Source organism: Pelodiscus sinensis, chromosome 1 (assembly GCF_052426305.1).
Source record: "Pelodiscus sinensis isolate ZL-2025 chromosome 1, ASM5242630v1, whole genome shotgun sequence".
Lineage (NCBI taxonomy): Eukaryota > Metazoa > Chordata > Testudines > Trionychidae > Pelodiscus > Pelodiscus sinensis.
This window is the reverse complement of record NC_143052.1, coordinates 171081417-171108418: the sequence shown is the minus strand read 5'-3', so window position 1 is coordinate 171108418 and position 27002 is coordinate 171081417.

The following is a 27002-nucleotide window of genomic DNA, read 5'->3' as shown; positions in this document are numbered from 1 at the left end:
CCACTGTAGGTTCAGGCGATTGCAGTTCCTGTTGGCCATGGATCACTGTTCCTGGGCAGTGGGAGCTGCAGAAAGTGGTGACCCAGTCTGCGCCATTTTCTGCAGCTCACATTGACCAGGAACAGTGATTCGCAGCCAACAGGAGCAGCTGTTGTCAGTTCCTGCAGAGTGGAGGTAAATATAATGGTGGCAGCCCACCAGGGGTTAACCCTGGCAAACCACCACAATTTTATTGTCCATCCCTGATTTAAACTCTAATCCTTTTGTAAACATACCTAGTTAAAAAAAATAAATATATGGCTAAACTATTTGATGATTCAGGGGTTGGATTACCATGAAAAGATCTCCTGGAACATCAGTGGGATCAGTAGTGGATTACTAGCCAACTTTATGGTATTAAATAAAAATCAGGATATTTTACTTAATAGGAAAACATTTAAGGAAAGGAAACTCTAAATTTCTACTTGCATAGTTTTCTTTTCATGTTGCTATAAAGGGTTTAGAGCTTGACCCTCACCTGCCCACTAGAATATATATCACTAGAAACAGGTGAAGGGTGACAAGCAGGATATTCTCTAAGGTCCTCAGTTTTGGAACTCATTCCTCCCAATATGTTATATTTTAAGACAGAATGTGAAGCTCATCTTTCCCCAAGCTATTGAAGGAGTGGGCTGATGTAACTATGATCATGGGACAGCCCTTTCATATTTTTTGTTGTATGACCATAGAATAGGTGACTAGAGCATAGGATGATTGCCTGTATTGTTGCATGTAGTTAGTGATATGGGTAGGATATGGGTAATCAAAGATGTATAATAGATAAAGGGGTGTGCTTGAATACAGGCAGTCCCCGGGTTACGTACAAGATAGGGACTGTAGGTTTGTTCTTAAGTTGAATTTGTATGTAAGTTGGAACTGGTACATATTGTAGGGGAAACTCTAGCCAAACATTTCTCCAGAGCTCAGTTTTATTCTCCCACACCTCACTTCCCTCAGTCCTTTATTCTCAAGCTGAGGTGTCTGCTGAGAAAAGCCGCTCCGCGTCTCCCTGGTCTGCGGGGGGGGGGGGGGAGGGCACTAGCTTCGCATCTCCCTGGTTTGCTGGGAGGAAGCAGCTAGAGCAGGGTTGCCTCACCCCGTTTGTAAGTAGGGATCCGATGTAAGTCGGATCCATGTAACCTGGGGACTGGCTGTACTTAGTGTGCACAATCAGTGATTCAAAATGGAGTCTGGAGTCTCCATGAAGCTGAAGGGAAGGGATAAAATCCAGTCAAATCTGGATTTTCCCACTCAAAGTGCTTTGCACTCAGTATACATGGAGTTGCAATCATTTCTAATTTGTGTACCCAGCCCAAGATCTATGCACTTATTACGCTAGATCTATGTACACGGTCCTAAATTGATTAACCCAGTTTGCAACTAGTTTTCCCACCTTGAAGTTAATAAAAGCTTCCTGTGAAGAGAGTTCATGTTGGCTCTTTGGATCTGGACCAATGGTGCATTGCTGTCTTAATTGCTGTAGCGAAGGCTCAGGATAAGGACTTGGTACTTGAAATAACAGCAGCCTTCCTTTCATGTAACACCATCTGGGCTGCCCTCCGGTTTGCGATATTGCATCAAAGAGTTAATCACCTCCATACCAAGGAGAAGCCACCAGCTATTATGGACTTACTTACTTTGGGTTCCCTCTCTATCCTGAGCTAAAAGCCTGCAATTGTGCTTCAAGGGATCTCCTCATTGTTCCTCCTCCAAGACTTTCAATTAGCAGACGGGCTGAAGGTCACAAGGAGTATGTAATATATATTCCTACCTTGTTTTAGGATTTTTCTGTCCTCTATCTCTTCGGGTTAGATTTGGATTGGGTATTGGTTGTTTTAAGTTTCATGCGTTGCTGTTTCAAAATTTATGGTTTGGCCCTAAATTGGAGTCTGTGTTATTTGTTTAAAGGGAAAAAAATCACTGGTGATAGAGATACAGTAGGTTGTCAGCAGACCTAACTTCTGGTTCAGTGACGCTTAACATCTTTATTGAAAACAGAGCCTAAAATATTCCAAATCATTCTAAATTGATCGGTTGCAGAGATCCCTGTGCAACAATATTTATATTGTATAAAATAAAAAACAAGCAGAACAAAACAGTGGGGATGTTCAACACTCTAAAATTCATTAAGGTAATTAGGGGAAGGTACCCCCTACTCGCTATGCTCACCAACCTCCCTCTCTAGGGATAGGAAAAGCGTGGCTGCCCTGGCCTGCCCGAATCTCTCACCCCAGGTGCCAAGAACCCTGAAGTGAGGCCAGCCCCAGCTCTTCTCCACAGCTGCAGGGGCAGATGGGTCAGTCCAAGAGTACAGATGGCCCAGCTCACTCCCTGTGGACACCAGGAGGCTGGGCCAAAACTGTGCCAGGCCCAGATCTCCCTCTGGCTACCGGGAAGGGCCTGGGGCTGAGGCCACACTGTCCCCAGCTCTTCCCTGCCAGCCCAGAGGCTGAAGCCACCCCGGCCTTTGTGCTATCTCTCCCTCCCACACAAACCTCTGCTTCTTTGGCCCCGTCCACTCATCCGCCCCTGTCCAAGCTTGGCCGCACTTCCAGCCACAAGGATGGAGGCCTCATGGCTTTCCTCCTCGGTGAAGGTGGAGGACACGTGGCTCCAAGCCCCTCCCCAGAGCACTGTGGAAACTGCATTGTTGCTGCCACACCCCATACCAGGGAAGCCATGCCTTCAGCATTGGGGAGGGAGAGAAGGAGAGAGAAGGCCGTGTGGCTGGGGAGGGAGGGAGCCTGTGGGACACAGAGTGACATGATGACATCACTCTGTTGGCCCCCCGCAGGAAATAACTTATATATATATATATATATATATATATATATATATATATATATATATAAAGATTGTGTGTCAGCTCAACTACCTTCTTTTAGACAGAAAAGCATTTCCAGGCAAACATGACCATTGAGAAGGACTTTTCAATAAATGAGACTGAATTACCATCCTACCATCCTAGATGAACACAAAATGAGCCATTACACTTATATATTAGCTTCGTCTGTTGGAAAACTTTTTTAAAGAATAAACTGTAATGAACAATTTACAGTTTTGCAGAGAAAATGTTGTTCTTGTGTGGGAACAGAAGTACATTTCTGACTCGGTGATATTTCTTAAATGGTCTGTAAAATATTTTTCAAAACAAATATTGTTTGCACTCCTCATTCTCCATAGCACCAACAAAAACTTCATGTTGAGTTGGCAGCTAGTATGCCCATCAAACTGAACAGTGTCATTGTTTTCCTGCCTTTTCCTGTTCATCTCCAACAACTTTCTCATCTTATACTTGTAAAGTTTTTGGGGGCAAAGACCATTATTTTTGTTCTGTGTTTGTACAACACCTAGCTCAATGGGGCTCTGGTTTATGACTAGGGCTCAGAAATACTACTTAATTTTTTATTATAAAGTAATCAATCATCTTACTGCTGGTATATTCCCATTATGTTAGCTAAATGCACTCTTGGCAGCCCATCATAAGACTAGCGTGGCATACTTTCACCATCTCTGCTTCTTCCAACACACTTTGTACAGCATGCCAGTATGAAAACTACCTATATTATATGCATGTCAGGTACTGCTTTTATTCAAGTTTAGTAGCATTTTTATGAGGACAGAGAGCTTCTTTGCCAAAATGGAAATGAACAATGTAATATTATAAATGTAATATTATAAGTTAATATAATTTCTAAACAAGCTTGAAAAGTGGATTTGTCAGTGATATATGCATGTATGTATGGGTATGTCTACATTACCACCCTAGTTCGAACTAGGATGGTTAATGTAGGCAACCGGAGTTGCAAATGAAGCCCGGGATTTGAATTTCCCGGGCTTCATTTGCATATTGCCGGGCGCCGCCATTTTTAAATGTCCGCTAGTTCGGACTCCGTGCCCGCGGCTACACGCGGCACGAACTAGGTAGTTTGGATTAGGCTTCCTATTCCGAATTACCGTTACTCCTCGTGGAACGAGGTGTACCGGTAGTTCGGAATAGGAAGCCTAATCCGAACTACCTAGTTCGTGCCGCGTGTAGCCGCGGGCACGGAGTCCGAACTAGCGGACATTTAAAAATGGCGGCACCCGGCAATATGCAAATGAAGTCCAGGAAATTCAAATCCCGGGCTTCATTTGCAACTCCGGTTGCCTACATTAACCACCCTAGTTTGAACTAGGGTGGTAATGTAGACATACCCTAAGTAAGTAAGGACTGGTCTCTGGGGATTTTCTTCTATAAAAGGAATTCAGTAACATCCCATTTATTCATATGTCCCCATCTTTCTGTGGAGTTAGCTCCATGACAAGTTTTTTGTGAATGCAGCTCAGAAAAGACACTTCTGCTACAATAATACCAGTGTTTGGATCACTAACCTGTTCATTTCTAGGATAGAAAGGTTTGGAAGCAAAACAAAACATTCTTAGGGTAATGAAATGAGCAAAAATTCCTCACCCAGTCACTAAAAATCATAAACGGGACATACTTTTTCTTTCCTTGCAATGTCTCCGTCTGGCAATAGTAATAACACAATAGGGACTAACCCTTCACTCTTTGTTTTGGCTCATGGGTCCTGGACTACCAAGCTGTTTAATTGGAGTGTAAACATTCAGGCTCAGGATGCTCCCCCTTCAGGAGGTCTCAGAGCCTATGCTTCAGCACAAGATCAAATTTCTACACAACAATTCAACAGGCCAGTCACAGATGCTTAATTGTGGCGTAGACCAACCCACTAAGGGCCCATTCCAGCAAAGTATTTATCAGGGAAAACTATATATTTAACTGTATAACCTTTATTAAAAGCATAGATAAAGGCCCTGATGTGCAAAGGCACTGGATATTTTATCCAAGTGTGGCCTGCAGTCCTTGGCTCTCTATCATTTAAATTCTGTTCCATTTATTTGTACAATGGAAAATATGCTTCCCTTTGGAGTGTCTCTACCAGAGTTATTTCTGAGGATTTAACTATGAGTACAATACACACACACACACACACACACACACACACCTCTGCCATTAGCATTAGTAGGAACTTACTTTATATTCATGGGAGGTTTGTGTGTGCAGTGACTCTAATAAAGATCTTCAGATAGTTAACATTTAGTTTACATTCACAACTGTGGACCACATTCAGCTTGACATGAGCAGGCACAGCTCCACTGATCTTAATGAAGATGTATCCACTGACTCTTGGGATGAAATTGGCCTTCTGTGATTGGACCTTTTTAGAATTCCCACCCATTTTCATGTCCCTTCCTTCTATCATCCAAATATGTGACTGCCTGCATCTCAAATCTAACAGCAGCAGAACACCACCTGTTCTGATGTCTTTTTTACCTTCCCCCCTCCCTACCCCGCCAGGGACACCATTTAACAGTTTCTCTGTACATGAAAAATTTAGATTTTTAAAAAACCTAGATCGCAGAACGTACTTCATGGAATGTTCCAACCCATCAGCTAAATACACCAGTATGTTCCTTTAAAAAAGAAGGTAGGTACCAAATATACATGAATGGCTACTTTGGAGCCACACACACACACACACACACACACACACACACACACACACACACACACACCCATATGAATACATACTGAAATCTTCATAAATAACACTCACAGCCTGGAACAAAATCTTATTTAATTTCTTTAACTCTTTTGTCTTTACAAAGGAAAAATAAAGCAATTAAGCATCATTCTGTGCTCCTTTGCAGAACTGGGAATAATAGACATACATACACACATCATATTTTAAATGAACTCTCTCTGAGGCTTTAGCTCTCAATAATATGAAAAGTCAATGATCAAGCTTCATTGCTCAACTGGTGTTTCTATTGGGACAATCCTGCCCTCCTTTCTCAGGAAAAATGCCCTATTTTTTCAACTAAGTATTTTACCTAAAGAAGAAAAGTCTAATCAAGCCATCTATTTCCTAATGCTAAAAGCAAAGTTTCAACATAGCTTTATGTAATATTAACAAGAACACAATTTTTAATATAGGATGAAGAATGCATCATCTACTAGGACTGGACAGTCAAGGATAGTGGAAATGTCTCTTCACATCTTTAGCCCTAATGTTTCAATCTGCCCCATGCTATTTACTGACCTCTGGGAAGATAATTGGGGGGTCTACAATCTGTTCCTTTAAAGAGAAGCTAGATAATTTCATGGAGGTTAGGTCCATAGAAGGCTATTAGCCAGGGGATAGAAATGGTGTCCCTGGCCTTTGTTTGTCAGAGGCTGGAGAAGGACAGCAGGAGACAAATTGCTTGATCATTGTCTTTGGTCCACCCTCTCTGGAGCACGTGGTGCTGGCCACTGTCGGCAGACAGGCTACTAGGCTTAATGGGCCTTTGGTCTGAGCCAGTATGGCCATTCTTATGTTTTTATGTTCCTTGTATGCAGGTGTCCACATGATAAGTGTTGCGGAATTAATTCTTCCTGGCTTTGTCGGTGAAAAGGACTAAAATTGAGTGGAATTCTCCTCTGACCACCTAGTTATGTTTTCTGGAGTTGAGACATATTCATGAGACAGTTAGGAAGCTTACTTTTCCTTCTGCCCTGCTATGTACAAAACACTTCCGATTTCTGGGATGTCAAGCTGTCTGCTTTTACTAACACTTTCCAAAATACATTTAAAATATATTAGAATAAAATTTGTATTCACAGTGAATCAACCTCTTAAAGTTCTTGTTTGCCTTTAAAAGAATACAAAAGACATTCTGGGCACAGCAGTCCCTCATCCCCTTCTCCCACAAGAAACACATAACAGATGCACGCTTCATTGAGTAAGGAACATGCACACATTTAAAATTGGTTTCATCTTACATTTTACAACACAGTTGTGAATTATATTCTTTTCCATTTGTGAAGAGGGTAGAACAGATGGTGAGGACTAAGTTTAAAATGATGCACCCTTTAAAATAACCTATGCTGACCAAAGATTGTTCAGAAAACTGTGTGATTTGTACAACTCTAAGAGGGTTTCTGCTCCAATGGAATACTTTACAGTGGAATGAAGCTAGACTTTAGGAAATGTGTTTTATATCATGGGATTCATGCTAGTAGAAGTTAGTTACCATTTTAGAGCTAATTTATGGCACTGTTTTTCTTATGCACTTTCCTATATGCTCTGAGATTTAGAGAGGTGAAACACTGGTTAAAGTAACATATTATTGCAAAAAAAAAAAGCTGTTCCTCCTCCTGGCTGGTTTACTTTGTGCACCTGCTGTTTGAAAAAAAATTTTTTTTTGCAATAATAGGATTAGAATGCCTAGAAGGCTTACAAAATCTATTTTTCCTTCCTCCTTACTCTGCCTACATTAAAACTAGTACAGTCTAAAAACAGAGAGTGTATTGCAGATTTTGAATGAAAACAGTTATAAAAACAAGGGAAAAGAAAGAAGAAACTCACTCTTATTACAAGGGCAGGGGAGAAAAATCAACCACTCGAGGCTAGAGAGCTATCTATTTATTTAAGTTCTGTGAAAACACTTTAAAAATTGCCTTTAAACAAAAAATCTATTATTTGCCCAGCTCCACTCATCAGACCCTTTCAGCTTCCATTCCCCTCTTCTAGCAGTGTACAAGTGTAGGAGTAGCACATACTGGGAAGGGCAGGTTCGCATTGCAGGAGTGAGAGTGTAGGCTGGAACAGAGATGAATCTTGTGGACAGGGAAATAAATGAGAATGAGGTGCTTAAATATCTTTCAGGAGCTGGGCCATGGATCCAATCTCTGTCAGATACAGTGGCTGACAATCTGTATGTAAGGGGTGAACATGGTCTTTTGTGGCAGTTCGCAAACTAGAATAAGCAGTTGCAATGCAGCTGAACTCCTTCCCCTGGCTACAAGGTGAATTGTGTCATTTTCAACCCCCACCAACGTTCCTCATACAAAGACAATTTACTAGATGGATTGAATTTTAGTCTTGTTTGATAAAAGTAGGGATACAAAATAATCACTGGAAACATTTATTAATATATTAAACAATTACTATGTTATTAAAATAGACTCTCCATTTAAATATTATTCTCAACACATTTGCAATGTAAATGTTGTTGGCAGGTGTCATCACCTTTCCAGTTATTATAGCACAGAGCCAGAATTAAATAAAACCATTTTCAGGCCGATTTTCTTTTTTGGAATCATTGATAATGTTTTCAGTTATAGAAAAAGTAAATCCATTAGATCAAACATGGCATCTGATAGAATTTAGCCCTTAGGACAGATCTTGATAAAATACTATTTTCAAAAAGTTAAACACAAATGCATCTTTCTGCGAACTATATTTGGTTTGGCAGTTTCCCAGTCTAATATGTAGCATTATCCTGTACCTTAGGTTAAAACTAGCAAATCATCAATCCCATAATTGCCCTAAAGCAAATTTTAAATATAAAAATTGGCATGTTTACACTAAATTAGTGGTAGGAAAAATACAGAGGAAAACAGCCATTCTGTGAAGGCCAAATTTAAAGCTGAAAGGAAAAAAAATCAGTTTATTACTAGATAGTACATAGCCTGTTAGAGTGGAACACCTTTAAACAAATAGTTGATACAAATACCTGGATTTAATAAACAAAACATTTATAACTATACAACCAACTTGTTGATGATCAGTCTTATCTAAAAGCTGTTTCTATTAGCCATCTTTAAATGGAGGAACTCATCTCTTAAATAAAGGAATTGCTCTGTTAAAATGATTTTGTATAAACTAAAGCAGACTAGTCCAATGGTCTCTGCTGACATCATCATCATCATCATCAACAACCATGGGCTCAGTGCCTGTTGGTGTCCGATGTCTCCCTCACTATTTCCTTCCATCTTTTCTTGTCCAATGTGGAGTGGCTTAGTTTCTGTAGACTAAATTCGCACCTATCTGCTATATCAGCAGACAGGTATAAGAATGTTTGTTATAGTAGAGCAAACTGACATTTTTTCACTGAGCCCACTACTTGCATCTAAACATGCTCCCCAAGTCCCCCCACTCCCTTCTTCCTAGTTTGAAGCCAAATCATCAAAAAGTCAACCATCTGAATCAAGCGTATATATCAACAATTGTAGAGATAGGGCTCTATGTCCACCTTTTGGATGACCAGATATAATCAGAATGAATGTGTACTTTAAAAAATGAAGAACTTAAGCAAAGCATCAATATCAGTTGAACTAAAAGACAGAACTGTGTAGCACTTTAAAGACTAACAAGATGGTTTATTAGGTAATGAGCTTTCGTGGGCCAGACCCACTTCCTCAGATCCATATGTGGAAGAAAATCGGCATAACCATATATACCAAAGTGATACAATCAAAAAAAAGTGAACGCATGTGAAATTGACAAATCAAATTTTAGAACAGAGTGTAGGTGAGGGGGGAAGCTTTGTCCACACATTTACTCTGCTGACACAATTATTGGACCTAACCATGCCAGTTACAAGATCAAGAACACATATTCCTGTTCATCAAGAAATATAATTTATGCCATCATGTTCCTAAAGTGTCCGTCTGCTATGTACATTGGACACACGTCTCAGACACTTCACCAAAGAATCAATGCCCACAAAACAGACATAAGACTCTCTTACAGAGAGAAAGCTGTTGCTTGCCATTTCAGCCAGAGTGATCATTCACTTAATGACCTTAAAACATGCACATTGCTTCAAAGAGACTAACTCCAGACTTCAACGAGAAGCTTCAGAATGGTCATTCATGCTTAAATTTGACACTTTATGTTTGGGTTTAAACAAAGACTCTAATTATCTCACCCATTACAAAGATAGCTTCCCCAATTATCCCCCCTATGTCACTACCTCACAGAAACTTACCTTTCCCCCTCACCCCCACTCTGTTCTAAAATTTGATTTGTCAATTTCACATGCATTCACTTTTTTTTGATTGTATCACTTTGGTATATATGGTTGTGCCGCTTTTCTTCCATATATTGATCTGAGGAAGTGGGTCTGACCCACGAAAGCTCATCACCTAATAAACCATCTTGTTAGTCTTTAAAGTGCTACATAGCTCTGTCTTTTGTTTCAGCTATACCAGACTAACACGGCTGCATCTCTATCACTATAATTTGAACTGTGTATTGCTTAGCTAGATGAAAATCTACTGCCATAATCCTGAAGTGAATGGCGGTGTATGGGGGTAGGGAATACTGCAGAGTACTGCATAAGAAAAAGAGCACCCAAATAAAAAAAAAACAGAAAAAAAAAACCCTCCAAAACATACATGGTCACATTTCATTTTCATTTGCTCCACTTCAAATTGCACTGAGGCAATTTATGATAGATTCTGACCTTTTATTTTTTACAGGACATTTTGAAGGAAGAAAAGAGACAGTGTTTGCAGATCTTTGCTTGGCAGCATACAGTTGCATCACATGGAAATACCTATTCTTCACTTTTTTAATGTTAGACATAGAGACAGTGGGCCTAGAATCTTGAAAGTTATATTGTACCCATCTTTACAATATATGTCAATGCATCTGTGGACATACACATCTCCAGATTGCACTGCGGAATGTGTCTCTCTAGGATTCCCTCCTCCAGACAATGGCATGAATTGTGGATGGTTCAGTATACATGTGCACAGAGTACAGCTCTGAATAAATGTTTCAGCTTCTATTTTATAACTTGCCAGGAGCAAGGATTTTTTGAGCAAACGCCTCCACAGCTAGTTGTTTCACAATAAAGACGACAGTTTCCCACTGGCTCTAATAATATTATTTTCCATAAGAGGCTTGAGTCACAGTCATTACTCAGTGCACCCTAACCACTAAATCTGGGTCTCTCTCAAAGTTTGCTTTCTTGTTTTAATGACAAGAATGTATGCTGTATTGAGACATATTGGTAGACATATGATCATGGCATGGCAAGTTCAGTCATTCTCCTTAGCATAACAGTAACAAACTTGAATAGATTAATTGTAATGAGGACCCTGTTCTGCTCTGGGTTGAGGGTTTGATATCATCGGTGATGTGTGTGTCCACTCAAAGGCAGAATTTGACACCTCAGTGGTTATGTGGATTAAAACAAAGTATTCTAAACAACTGAAAGGTATCTATCAGGTAGAGCAAAAGAACTTAAGAGATCCAATCTGCCCTTTTGGTACTGTCAAATATCACCAAACCCTGCCTTCTATTTGTTATTAATAAACTAGGGGATTGGTCACTTTATAGCTGCTATAGTCTAAGTCAGCCCCTCCATTTCGCACTGCAAACTCCCTGGCTACGTCTACACTGGCCCCTTTTCCGGAAGGGGCATGTAAATTTCAAAGTAGGATTAAGAGCCTCCGGAAAAGGGCGCTTTTTCCGGAGGATCGGGGCCAGTGTAGACGCTCTTTTCCGGCTTTTTTAAAAGCCGGAAAAAAGCGGCGGACATTTTTATTTAAATGCAGCGGGGGATATTTAAATCCCCCGCGGATTTCCCTACGACGACTGGTGAAATTTACATGCCCCTTCCGGAAAAGGGGCCAGTGTAGACGAGCCCCCTATGTGCCAATTTCCCCTCTATTGCAGGGACTTTTCCCATCCCTGACATCTCCTCATGCTAGGGATTGTGTGTCTCCATTTGCCTCCCCGTACCATGGTTCCCCTAGAAGAGGAGTTCTATGTGTCTCCCATTTTGTCCTCTCTTCCCTTCATGTTAGTTTCCTTTCTTCCTTACTAGGAGGTAAGTTATTCAGCACTCGAACACGTTAAAGTCTATTGGAAGGATTGGCAGAGCTTCAGTGGGGGCATTATGCTGAAAGGTGAGTGCCATCAACTTCTTCTCTGATATGTTGAGATGCTGCTGCATATGCTCCACAGATTCTCTTTTCCCTTTCAAGTTAAAAAAATTGTTAGGGTACATTCAGAGAAATACCACCAGGTTGAATGTAGAGACTCAAATTCATTCATTATTCATTCTTCATTCACTGAACAGTACATTTCAGCCAGGTTCTCAAAGCATTTTATAAACATTAATTTAGTCACACAACAACTGCAGGAAGTATTATATCCCCATTGTACACAAAGAAACTAAAGCAGGGAGAAGTTATTTAACTTGCCCAAGGTATCAATCACAAACAGTACCAGTACCAGGAATAGAACGCAGATCACTTGACTCCTAGTGCCATGCTCAGACTACTAGGCCATGCTCCCTTACTATTGTTAATTCTGTGGGCATTGACCAGCCTATTCTGTTTAAATCACTGCTGCTCAGCTGGTGATCTAATCAGGATGGCAGTCAGTTCTGCTGAACTCACAGCTCCTGCAGAGCTCATCTCTGCGGGAGTTGCAACATAATGCATGTTTATAATGGATGGTTGAATGGAAAATAAAGGTAAGCTATTTGTTTGAAACTTACATCCTATTTATTGCATGTTTATATGTTGGCATAAAAGTCCTCCTAAGTGGTTGTCAGAGATCCAAGACAGACCAATATGTACACTCATATGCTTAGCTAAGAATGTTCTTACTGATAGCTAAGAGTGTCTCTCACTTATTCCCTTGGAATGAGAGTACTAGAAAGGAAATCTGAAAAGTTCAGATATCACATGCCTACACAAAAGGGAGCACAATATTTTATGATATGCAGACAGGGACACTTCTGTTTTTGTAAATAATGATAAATAATGGATAGTTTAATCACATTTTTCAAATATTTGAGGGTTGAATTTTCTTAATCAGCTTCAGATACACTTATCAAGGTGATTTTCAAATGCATGCATGAGGAAAAGAGCAAGCTGCATGGTGACTGAGTATCCACGCACTAACAATTTACAATTAAATGTTAAAACACCATTTCCCAAAGAGTCAGTGATGAATTACATCACATACACTCATATTATAGTAAAAGCAGCAGATGTATTTTCCCTTTTTATATCTAAGTGACCTAAGAGGAAAGACTGAAAAAAAATGGTTTTATTTAGTCTGGAGAAGAGTAGATGGGCCGGAGAGGGACATCATAGTCTTTGGTGTGTAGAAGTTTGTTATAAAGAGGAGAGTGATAATCATTCTTCTTAATTACTGAGGATAAGATAAGAAGTATTGAGCTTAAGTTTCAGTAAGGGAGATTTAGGTTAGACATTAGGAAAAATGTCCTAACTGTGGGTGTGTCTAGACTACATGCCTCCTTCGACGGAGGCATGTAGATTAGCCAGATCAGAAGAGGGAAATGAAGCCGCGATTAAAATAATCGCGGCTTCATTTAAATTTAAATGGCTGCCCCAATCTGCCGATCAGCTGTTTGTCGGCAGATCGGGGCAGTCTGGACGCAACGCGCCGACAAAGAAGCCTTTCTTCATCGGCACAGGTAAGCCTCGTGAAACCAGGTTTACCTGTGCCGATGAAGAAAGGCATCTTTGTCGGCGCGTCGCGTCCAGACTGCCCCGATCTGCCGACAAACAGCTGATCGGCAGATCGGGGCAGCCATTTAAATTTAAATGAAGCCGCGATTATTTTAATCGCGGCTTCATTTCCCTCTTCCGATCTGGCTAATCTACATGCCTCCGTCGAAGGAGGCATGTAGTCTAGACACACCCTGAAAGGGTACTTCAGCAGGGCAAAAAGTTGGCATGGGAGGTTGTGAAATCTCTTCCACTGGAGATTTTCAAGAACAGGTTAGAGAAACAGAGAAATGTCTGAAGTAGATAAGACTTAGCCCTGTCTCAGACCAAAGGACAGGAAGAGATGGCTTGTCAAGGTCCCTTCCAGTCCTGCAGTTCTACTCATACATAACTCTATAGCAAATATGAGCCCCTCACCAGCTAGCTTGATATCATGTGTAAATTGGATTAAATTCTTGCTTGGACTAGAGTGATCACCAAGGTTTAAAGAAGGAAAAGAAATTGTAGAAAAATAAAAAAGATGACGCTTTCTAGGAGACACTCTTCCACAGTCTTTTATGTATAGTACAAAACCCAAACACACATTTGCATATGATGTTTGACCCTATGGATGGATATTTGCAAATGTACTTTTTATCTGATCAGATGCTTCACAGTATCGCCTTATTGGACATATATTGTGGAATATTGTGTGTCACATGAGAAATGCTCATTAATAGATGCTAAAAGTCAGCACAACCAATAATTCTTCAGTTGTCAACAAAGCCATGGATTTTGGATCGTTTCAGTGGTGTGACTGCTGTACTACTGCAATATACGTTCTCTCAGTAGGACACTTCTGGTGGGTATGGAAGCTCCAGTGCATCAGGTTGCTACAAGGGAATGCTTGGAACAACTCTAGTGCCTGAAGTCCAAGTGTTGAGGGAATTCCTGATGTGGAAAAGGTACAGAGCAGAAAATACGAGCCTGTGAGAAGCTATTGCAGATAAAACTAAAAGAAATAGAACTTGGGTCTCCCTACACATAGTGGTGAGGAGTCCTGTGGAACCTTATAGATTAACTGAAGTGTTGGAGCATAAGCTTTTGTGGGCAAAGACCAACTTCGTCAGATGCATGCGACATCTGACAAAGTGGGTCTTTGCCCATGAAAGCTTATGCTCCAACACTTTGGTTAGTCTGTAAGTTTCCACAGGACTCCTCGCCGCTTTTGCAGATTTAGACTAACACGGCTACCCTCTGATACTTGACTCCTACACATAGTATCAGCTATAGTCACAGGCCCCCTGGGAGTGGAGAGAGGAGGGGAAGAGATAGACACTTCAAATATAGGTAGTGGGTAGAATAGGGTCTGCATGTTATTGCTTTGGTTAGATTTTGCTTATGTTTTAATTAGAGCTTGTTTGTCTGTAAATGGGTGACAGGGGAAGGATCGGGTGAAGATTACCTGTTGTGTTCCCTCCCTCTGGAGCATCTGGCATTGGCCACTGTTGGTAGACAGGATACTGGGCTATACGGACCTTTGGTCTCACCCAGTATGGCCATTCTTATGTTGTAAACTGGTATTTCAGTTTCATGGAAAATTCTATATTTTTTTAAAATCTTAAATGGAGTAAGATGTCCATACACAACAACTCCTAAGAAATTAGTTTGTTCATTTTTAATTGTTTTGGAACAATCAGAATGTTCTGTTTCAATTTAAACTTTTTAATTTTCTATTTGCATTTAGTTTTAAATAAAATGGTAACTTTAAAATTGTAACCAAGCTGTTCTGAAACAAAACAAAACAAACAAAAAAAAAAACAACCTGCAATGTTTTGATAATGTTAAATGGATTATTTTAAGTAAGCAAAATGTTTGTTTCAGGGGTTGTTTTTTTTCCACGTTCAATGAGTTTTATTGAAACTGACCAATTGCTATGTAATGTTTTAATTTTAACAAAGCTTTTTTTTATATATAGAAAAATGTTACATAAGAAAACTTTTGACTAGGTCTAATTTTGAAAGATTAATTCTATGGTTAGTATTTTACTTTTGAGAGGACATAGAAGTTATGTTAATATGCCATGAAATGAGAGGATTGCCCTTAGTTTTATGTTAGTGGAAGCTGATTTAACAAAATGCAAGCTCAGAGAGAAGAAGAAAGGAACCCATAGATCCATAGATTCTAATGACAAACACAACCATTATCATAAACTAGTCTGACCTTCTGTGTAGCACTGTTCATATATCTCACCACAAATCTTTCTTAAAGCATAAGTTTTGAAAACATCCAGACATGATTTAAAAAATGGAGAATCCACTACTATCCTTGGAAAGTTCTTCCAATGATTAATTAATCTTGCTCATAAAAAAAATGTATACCTTATTTCCAGTCTAAATATATCAAGCCAATGGATCACGTCATACATTTCACTGCCAGACTGAAGAGCTCGTTATCAAATATTTGTTCCCCTTCTGGGTACTTAGAGACTACAATCAATTCACCCCTTAATTCTCTCTTTGCCTATGTGTACACTGGTGGTTTCTTGTGCAAGAATATCTTGCGCAAGAAGTCTTGCGCAAGAAAACGTCCACACTGCCATGTGCGTGCTGTGCTTTTGCGCAACAGCTCCCATAGCAGTGTGGACACTCTCTTGCGCAAGAAAGTTCTGATGGCCATTTTAGCCATAGGGCTTTCTTGCACAAGAAATCCCTGCCGAGAATCCACACTGCCCTCTTGCGCAAGATCACCTGCACAAGAAGGCTTACACCTGATAAAAAAAAGAGCATAAGTCTTGTGCAAGGAGCCCTCTCTTACCACGCCGTACTATAAATTTCCTTGTGGAAGAACGGCCATACTTGCGCAAGAAGCCGCGAGTGTAGACATAGCCTTTGGGTACGGCTACATTGTGTTTTATTTTTCAGAAGAGGTATGCAAATAGTGCTCGCATTTGCATACCTTCTTCCGTTTTTTCCCATAAGAGGATTTTCCACCATTTGGCCCCATCTACACGGAGCCAAATGTCAGAAAACCCCTCTCTATTGAAAGCCCCCTTCTGCCTCATAAAATGAGGTTTACAGGGGCTTTTGAAAGAGGTTTTTTTTCAGCATTTGCAAGTGCTATTTGCATATCTCTTCCGAAAAATAAAACACATTGTAGCCATACCCTTGGTTAAGATAAATCAATTTTGCTCCTTTAGTCCATCACTATAAGGCAAGCTTTCTTATCCTTTAATCATTCTCACAGCTCTTCTATGAATGTGCTTCAATTTACCCCAACATTCTTCTTGAATGGTAGGCACCAGAACCAGACATGTATTCTAGCGATGAATTCATCAGTTCCAAATAGAACACTAAAGTAACTTGTGTTCTACCCAAGAATTCCCTGTTTATGCATCCCAGAATCACATTAGAGCACTTAGCCACAGCTTCACTTGGGAGTTAATGTCCACCAGACCCGTAAATCTTTTTCAAAGGCATTGTTTCCTAGAATAGAGTCCCTTCTCCTCTGTGTACAATCTACATTTAGACATATTAAATATATAGTGTGTGCTTGTGTTCAATTTGTCAAGCAATTTAGATTGCTCTGTATCAGTGATCTCTTCTCTTCATTATTGACCATGCCCTCAACATTTGAGTTATTTGCAGACTTTATCAGTCATGATTTTATGTTTACTTCTGAATAATACTTAAATAGTTTGTCTAGAATACAGGGATTTTTTGAAAAAAGTGGCCTTTTTTGAAAAATCTTTACCTGAGTCTAGACTGCCACTGTGTTCTGTCAACAGTAAATCGAAAGAACGTGGCTGTTTTGTTGTCTGTGGAAAACCTCATTTTATGAGGAAGAACGCCTTTTTTTGAAAGTGCCCTTTTGAAAAAAGGCACTATGTAATACAAAATGTGATTTTTCGAAGGACAGCATCCAGACTGCCTAGGTGCTCTCCTTCGAAAAAGCCGCTTGCTTTTTCAAAACTACTGATTGTAGTCTACACAAAAGGTCTAGATGTAGCCAAAGATGCTAAATAGAATAGGGGGGAAAAGAACCATCCCTATTAGGAACATCCCACTCACTGAGGATTCTTGCAGATACTTGTGGACTGGATGTGAGACTACAAATGTGACCAAGTAGGATTCACTTTAAATGCTCAAAGCTAGAAAGAGACGTACAGCTCAAGGCATAGTTTTCTTTATTTTAGAAAAAGGGCTTCCAGACATAGTGACTCCAGCCCTTGTTATTAGATTTTCATGGATATCCTGGGAAAATAGTTTGCTCTTTCTGACTATATGATCAGACTATCAATACCCCAGAGCGGGTAAGTATATTTTGGAATTACTTCTGTATTGCTAACAGTAGCTTATTTTACAGGTGATTTATATACTGTGGCTATGTCTAGACTACATCCCTTTTTCGTAAAAGGGATGTAAATTAGACGTATCACAATTGCTAATGAAGCGGGGATTTAAATCTACCCCACTTCATTAGCATAAAAATGGCTGCCACTTTTTTCCGGCATGGAACTTTGCCAGAGAAAAATGCCAGTCTAGACGTTAATTTTTCAGAAAATAAAGCCTTTTTAAAAAGATCCCTTATTTCATAGAGGGATAAGGGATCTTTCAGAAAAGGCTTTATTTTCTGAGCCGAAAAAAAGCAGCAGCCATTTTTATGCTAATGAAGTGGGGGAGATTTAAATTCCCCCTTCATTAGCAATTGTGATACATCTAATTTACATCCCTTTTACAAAAAAGGGATGTAGTCTAGATGTAGCCTGTGTGCTTAATTACACCACAAAATGATCAGTGTGAAACAACAAGCTATTGCACTTACTCAGGTGGTTGAACTTGCAGTCTGGAATGCCTTCCAAGGGAGGCACTGCCAAAACCTGAGGTTTACTATACCAGAGGAAATGGTGTACAATTTGAATCATGGGTCACTACATTTTTGTAAAATGTAATTTAGTAACTGATCATTGTGTTGTTGCAGGTTATCTATAAGGAAGGAAAACATCACTGAGGTTCTGTGTCCTCAAATTGTACAGGGAGGATGAGAGAGTCTAAGGTAGCTGGAAATGGCGGCTCATCGTAACAGAGCTGTTTCCACAGCTCTGTTTCTAAGAAAGATGATATAGGTTAGCATATGCAGTGCTGTTGTAATTCTGCTGTTCCCAGGACATTAGAGAGATGTAATGAAGTAATATATTTTATTGGGCCAACTTCTTTCAATGAAGGAGACAATTTTTTTTGAGCCTACACTAACCTGAAGATGAATTCTGTGTCACCAGGAGAAGTTGGTTCAGTGAACAGTATTTTCTCACCCAATGAAAGATAGTTACACTCAGTGCCATTAGCTGATGGAAAACTGTTCTACACCAAAGATGTATGACCATTTGAGGAAATAAAGTGTTGTTCATGGATTCCAGAAGAAACAGATGAATGTACCTTATAAAACAGAAATGCTGTACAAAGACAAGCCACTCTGACTTAAAGGAATCAAGCACCTGTAACAAGCACTGAGTACACTGAGATGACACAAAGGAGGCTGGAGGAGCCCCATGTTTCTATCAAATAACCTTCCAGACATTTATGGTAACACATTGTAATATACCAGGTGCTTTGGGGCTCTGCTGAGAGGGTCAAATCAGGGTGAATTGCTTAGAATCAGGGGGTACGTCTACACTACAGCGCTAGTTCGAACTAACTTAGTTCGAATTAGTTAATTCGAACTAAGCTAGTTCGAACTAACGCGTCTAGAACTAAAAACTAGTTCGAACTAGCGTTTTGCTAGTTCGAACTAGTAAGTCCACATTGAGTGGACTCTGAACAGGGCTTAAGGATGGCCGGAAGCAGTGCCGGCAGGGCATAAAAGGAGGACTTAGAGCATGGAGATGCTGTCTCAGGCTAGCCGAGGGCTGCGCTTAAAGGGTCCCGACCCCCACCCCGGACACACAGTTCTAAGGGGTGCCCCGCTTGCAAAGAAGTTCTGGCTTGGAGTGCCCTGAGTGCCCACACTGGGCACATCACACCACTCGGCCATCAGCCCGGCTGCACTTGCCGCAGGCTGCCATCTGGGGAGAGGGAGTAATTGGGGGGCTGCAGGAGAGCTTCCACCCCCAGAAGCCCGCAGAGCCAGCCCAGTCCTCCCCATCGGGGGCTCGTACCCCATTCCTCCCTCACCTCCTTCCACTTACCCTTCCCTAGCCCCTCTTCTTATTGATGTACAAAATAAAGATAACGTTTCTTCCAACATTGACTCTGTCTTTATTGAAAAAAACTGGGGGACACTGGGAAAAGGAGGTGGGAGAGGGGAAGAGAAAGGCTGGGAGAGGGGAGGGCAACTAACATGATCAGGGGTTGGGAACAGGTCCCAGATAAAGAGAGGCTACAGAGACTGGGACTGTTCAGCTTAGAAAAGAGGAGACGGAGGGGGGACAGGATAGAGGTCTCTAAAAGCAGGGGTTGGGTGGAGAGGGTGCATTCAGAAAAGTTCTTCCTGAGTTCCCATAAAGAAGGACTAGAGGACACCAAAGGAAAGGAATGGGTAGCAGGCTTGAAACTAGTAAGAGAAAGTTGTTGTTCTTGACAAAGCAAATAGTTAACCTGTGGAACTCCTTGCTGCAGGAGGCTGTGAAGGCTAGAACTAGAACAGAGTTGAAAGGGAAGTGAGATCAAGTCATGGAGGTTGGGTCCATGGAGTCCTATTAGCCAGAGGGTAGGAGTGGTGTCCCTGCCCAAAGTTTGTGGAAGGCTGGAGAGGGATGGCACGAGACAAATGGCTTGGTCATTATCTTCGGTCCATCCCCTCCAGGGTCCCTAGGGTTGGCCGCTGTTGGCAGACAGGCTACTGGGCTAGATGGACCTTTGGTCTGACCCAGTACGGCCATTGTAAGCTCAGGGCTCAGTGTCGGGGGTCTCAGTGGACCCCCTTGATTTTCATGCACACCTGGTCCTGGGTGGCCAGGCTGGCAGCTCTCCTGCCCTAGACAGCCACTTTCCTGTGCCTAGTGCGGAGATCGTGGACGAGGTCCACGATGTCCGCACTAGCCCAGGAAGGTGCCCGCCTCTTGCGGTCCAGGGCAAGCTCCCGGGAGCCGCCAGCCTGGTCCCGGCAAGAGGGGGTGGGCTGGGGGGCATCGGGTGGGTGGCTCTGTGCCGTGCCAGATGCAGGGTCTGCTAGCTGGGTGCTGGCAGGCTTGCACCTGGCACGGGCACCGTAGCCAGCCCGTGCCCCTTTAAGGGGTCCGGGGCCGGGAGGGGGGCATAGAGTTTCCCTGGTGTTGGCCAGAGTGGCCACCAGGGAAACCTGGGGAGGGCTAGCCTCCCACTAGTTCGAACTAAAGGGCTACACAGCCCTTAGTTCGAACTAGCTAGTTCGAACTAGGCGTTAGTCCTCGTAAAATGAGGTTTACCTAGTTCGAACTAAGCGCTCCGCTAGTTCGATTCAAATTCGAACTAGCGGAGCGCTAGTGTAGCACCTATTAAAGTTAGTTTGAACTAACGTCCGTTAGTTCGAACTAACTTTGTAGTGTAGACATACCCAGGGCTACTTACAGCCCAAGACTGGAGTCCTCTTCTATAAGGCATCAAATCTGGCACACTGAGCACTCCAGCTGCCAATCTGGCCGGCAAGAAGTTGCACAAGCAAATCCCCTTAGACACTCCAGCTTTACCTGTGCCACAACCGATGAGAGGTTATGAATCCCAATCTCACCAACTCAGAACAGGCTCTCCTGGTCCCAAATGACCAGCCACAGTCCCAGGTCAACTTATATCTCAGATCTTACCTGAAAGAACACATTGTGTCAATCCTTAAGACTCTAAAAATCTAAAGGTTTATTAATAAAAGAAAGAAAAGGTTGAGAGTAGGATTTTTGAAGAAAGCACATTACATACATCAATCACCAGGTTCCTGATGCAGGCTCTTAGCAGAGATGTAAAAAACTGCTAGCTTAAAAGTGTGTGGAGTGCATCCTATGTTAGGATGGATCAACGCTCCTTCTCCTGGATCAGAGAGCAGGAGTTAAGACAAAGATGGAGGAGTCCTCGCGACCCTTTTATAATCTTGCCTATGTGGAGGGAAATCTGTTGTTCTCCTGAGTGATGGTGAAAACTCCAAAATGGAGCTGATCACATGATCAACTAACTCATCCATGTCTTTCTATGCAAATAGCCAGGGTTCGACAATCTATATAATCTACTCATCCGTGGCAAGTAGATTACATCCCAGAAGAGCCGGGTTCTGGCGATCTGCGCATGTGCACAATGCCGGACAGTGTGGCTAACAATAGGGGCTCGCCATCGCTCAGCGAGCCCTGCAAATAGCCATGTGTTACCCCAAAAATATTCTCACTGGAGACCACCCAGAGTTACACTAGTATGGGTTTATTTCCACTAGGTAAAATGAAAGAGGAGAAAGCAGCCACCAAAGGTTAAAACTAAAGAAAATAGAGATCTCAATCTCCCTCTCTCTCCCCCTCCCCCTGGAGGGTTTGTCTGCTTATCATGGCTGGGGAAGCTATTCAGGAGAGACACTGGAGAGGAGCTTCTCAGGATTAGAGGAAGGAAAAAGAAAGTCTCACATGTGCTCCTTCTCTTTTAGTTATAAGCTGGGGACACATCAGTTTGAAGTAATGAAAGAAGAGAAGGGTCTTGGAGTCCTGGTTGATCACAGGATGACTATGAGCTGCCATTGCAACATGGCCGTGAAAAAGGCTAATACGGTCTTGGGATGCATTAGGCGAGTTCTATTTCCAATAGAAATAAGGAGGTGTTGGTGCCATTATACAAGGCATTGGTGAGACCTCATTTGGAATACTGTGTGCAGTTCTGGTCTCCCATGTTTAAGAAGGATGAATTCAAACTGGAACAGATACAAAGAAGGGCCACTAGGATGATCCGAGGAATGGAAAGCCTGTCTTATGAAAGGAAACTCAGGAGCTTGGCTTGTTTACATTAACCAAAAGAAGGCTGAGGGGGGACATAATTGCACTCTTTAAATATATTAGAGGGATAAATACCAGGGAGGGAGAGGAATTATTTAAGCTTAATACCAATGTGGACACAAGAACAAATGGATATAAACTGGCTATTAGGAAGTTTATACTTAAAATTAGACTAAGGTTTCTAACCATTAGAGGAGTGAGGTTCTGGAACAGCCTTCCAAGGGAAGTAGTGGGGGCAAAAGACTAATCTGGCTTCAAGAATAATTTAGATGGGTTATTAAGGGGATGGTTTGATGAGATAACATGATCTTGGTAACTAATTGACCTTTCACTATCAGTGATAAATAGGCCAATGGAGGGATGATAGGAGTTACTATAGAGAACTTTTTCCTGGGTATCTGGCTGGTGAGTCTTCCCACATGCTCAGGGTTCAGCTGATCACCATATTTGGGGTCAGGAAGGAATTTTTCTCCAGGGTAGATTGGCAGAGGCCCTGGAGGTTTTTCACATTCCTCTGTAGCATGGGGCACGGATCACTTGTAGAGAATCCTCCAGCATCTTGGGGTCCTTAAACCATTTGAGGACTTCAATATCTGAGATATAGGTGAGAGGTTTATTCTAGGAGAGGGTGGGTGAGATTCTGTGGCCTGCATTGTGCAGGGGGTCAGACTAGATGATCATAATGGTCCCTTCTGACCTTAAAGTCTATGAGTTTATATAGTGTCTGAATGGCTCCGCTGACTCATTCGCCTCGTCATCAGGGAGCATGCCCATACTGTGATGACTCATTGAAATGTGCTCCATTGTTCCAAGCCTTCTTCAAACACACTCTCACACTCACAATCTCTCTCCATTCACTCAGGGGAGAATGCAGTTTCAGGAAAGTTACAAGCAAGGTGGCTGAGAGTTACACAGATTACAAAGATTGACAAGGATCACAACAAGTTACAGTTTAAAACCTTAGACCTTACAGTTTGGTGTAGCTTCAGAAAATCCATGTATATAAATCAAGTAAGCTCAAGTGGAGGCTTTTTTATGCAGCACCATGGGGTACCTGCTAGTCTTCAGCTTCCCAGCAGAATTCCTCATATGTTTATTGGCAACACTTGAAAGCCATTGTCCATACTGCATCACAATTCAGCATAGCTATTCACTGAATAATCATTCCCTCCAATAAGTGGTCGACACCTATTTCTGTCTCCCAAGCACAGAACATTTACATATAAGTAAAGAGCCCATATTCATAACTTAACATATAAAATCATACATACATATATAAGAGTAGCATAGACCGAATCAGCATAACATAAGCTTTCATTAGACACCTCATTCATACCACTTCACACAGAATTTGATGCAAACACACAACAACGGTAAACTTAATAAAACAACAAATAGTCTGGTAGCACTTTAAAGACTAACAAAATATGTAGATGGTATCATGAGCTTTTGTGGGTAAAACAATTATCTTCATTTTCTTATTAAAATCCAATAATGTGACACACATCAACAGATTATCCTTAATTACCAGGGAATTTCAACATAAACACACACAGTTATATAACCATTGTGTATATTGAGACTAAAATACAAACATTACCTCACTAAAAGTAGCTGCATAACTGAGTTAAGTAAACGAAGAACCTTTTTTGCCTCAGAGACTAAGATGATGACTGGTTATTTGCCAGAATGATTTACCAATAATAACCACCTGAGAAAATTACTCGGCTTTCAGACTTATCTGTAGCCAAATATTCTGATTTTACTGTTTTCAAATATTTTAATTGTATGTTTATATTTAATCACTTTTGAACAGAGAGGATTTTATTCTGGGCCCATCTAAGTTAATGGAAGTTTTGCCACTAACTTCAATCTCTTCCTCGGTTTATTTTCTCTAAAGCTTTGTCACACTGGTGATCTGCCCAAGCCACTGTTCAGACATGCCAACATCAGAATTTCTATTTCATTTTTGAGAAGTGTTTATTCTCCCCATTTACATATATGCATTTTCCATATTTAAATGTCCATGTAACTTTAGATCTGTCAACAGAACATTGATTAATTGCTGTGCTGCACTGTGCTTGCAGTAGTCATGTCATGTTGCTATTTTCTAAAGTGCTATAGATGCAATTTTGATTTGTTACTGTTCTGTAGTACTTGTTTAATAAGTGTCAGCCAGAACTAGAGTGCCCAGACCACACAATATTGAACTATCCACTTACAATAAATCAACATTCTGGTAAATCATCATTTAACTAGAGCTGGGTTCAGTCTTTTGGATAACTAATTTTGTTGCTGAAAAATGAAGTTTTGATCAACCGGAAACTATTCACAATGTTGATACAAATTTTAAAATACTTTTGGCAAAAGTCCCAAACTGTTTTTTAGGGATTAAGATGCCATTCACAAGATGGCAGTAGCAGCAAGTCACCTTATAACTTTTAGCCCACTGATTGGGTCACTCAACTAGGCTGTGGGAGACCCAATCTAATTCCCCGATTGCCTTTTATATAGAACATACTTGACCTTGTATCTCCCCTGCTTGTGAAAACATGTTAGCCACTGCACTATTCTGCAATGGAGCGCTCCATCTCTCCTAATGAAGTTGTAGCATAATAGCAAATCAATAACTGGAGCAGAGACTTGAACTTTGGGGTTTCTCACCTGGTAGGCAAGTGCTCTATAATTAGCCAGGCTCCAGACCTACTCTCTCTGGTTTAATCATTCAGGGTATATCTACACTACCCCGCTAGTTTGAACTAGCGGGGTAATGTAGGCATACCGCAATTGCAAATGAAGCCCGGGATTTGAATTTCCCGGGCTTCATTTGCATAAGCGGGGCGCTGCCATTTTTAAATCCCCGCTCGTTCGAACCCCGTGCCGCGCGGCTACACGCGGCATGAACTAGGTAGTTCGAACTAGGAAGCCTAGTTCGAACTACCGTTACTCCTCATTCCACGAGGAGTAATGGTAGTTCGAACTAGGAAGCCTAGTTTGAACTACCTAGTTCATGCCGCGTGTAGCCGCGCGGCACGGGGTTCGAACGAGCAGGGATTTAAAAATGGCAGCGCCCCGCTTATGCAAATGAAGCCCGGGAAATTCAAATCCCGGGCTTCATTTGCAATTGCGGTATGCCTACATTACCCCACTAGTTCGAACTAGCGGGGTAGTGTAGACATACCCTCAGTTGTGCTAATTATGAATTGTCCCTATGAATGCAAGCATGAGCATGACTTTGAGCCAGTATTTAGGGCACTTACCTAGGACGCAGGAGACCCAAATTCAAGTCCATAATCTGATTAGTCAATTAGGTATGTAAAATTGAATAGCTTCAACAGAAGAGATTAAGCTTCAGAGAGGTAGCCAAGTTAGTCCATAACAGAAAAAAAAAACTTAAACAATGCTTTTAAATGTTTTTCCTATTACAGGAGAGATTAAGAAAACTCCACACTCAAATATTCTACAGTCCAGTGACAAAGGTTTTCTCCTGAACTGTGGGGGACAACTGAATCCCTTTTCCATATGAAGCACAAGTAGAAAGAAAACCTTATCCCACTTTTCATTTTCTACATATGGTTTAGTTGATGGCTGAGGTTTGTATGCAGGTGATCATAGATGCACTCATCTTTCCCTTTCATTCTATCAGCCATTAGCATGCATAAGTGACCTAGGGGACAATAGCACATTCCATTTGATTGGGCAAAGAAAAACCAATGTTTGAACTCTCATTTTTTAATGTTGCTATGGAAAACTATCAAACTATCAGAAGAAAGAATAAGTAGGATTAATCTCATGCCAAGAAAATCTCATGTAATATTCTGCCACTGAGCATAAAATAAACACAGGCTCTCCAAACAAGCACTACTGCCTGTAAGAAAGAGATACAGATGTAATCAACACCTGGAAACTAAAAGCTGGGAGTGATAGTTCCTGCCTCTCTGAACAACAGCTGACATTTCCGTTATATGAAAGAGATGTTCAAGTCTCTCTCAGGTCTTAAAGCCTGTCCCTAAATTCCATTGAAAGAGAACAAGAAAAGGGTTAATAGGGTGTACACTGTAAAGTTATTGATAGTGTGTGTGTTTGGTGGGGGAGGGGAGAGTGATCCCTACAAAAAATGCACAGAGCATATTGCAAGAAAGAAACTGCCGTCAAGTCAATTCTATGCAGTATGGTATCCCGCACAGATAGAGTTGAAAGTCTGATGTCAGGTGGCTGTGACAAATGTGTACACATGTAACTATAGGAGACTACGCTAAGCATGTGTGTTGTTTGAGAGCAGGATATAGCCAGACTCAAGTTTTGCTCCTATTTTAAGTCAGTCTAATATCACAATTATGTTAGTTAAGGGCCCTCCACTAATATGATCAAGTGCCAGCACAAACTACTAATAAAGTATTTGTGCAGTATCCAGACTAGCTTGCACACGTGCATTAGCTCCCTCAGGTTAAACAGTTACCATTTACCTTGAGAAAAACCTCTTATGTAAGTAAACCCGACACTATTCAATGCTATAAAAGCCCTCTTTTAATAAGTGCATAGCTCTTCATTAACTCAAAATGTTTCTCTACTAGCACCAAGAATACACTATCCAATACTCAGTTTCTACATGCGTGTTGCATTTCATAATTGTTTGTCTGAAGAGATGACTAGCCAGCTAAGTTGTTTGCTATCTAGGAACTTCCACTTGCAAAAACATCTACAGATTTACTTCCATTTCAA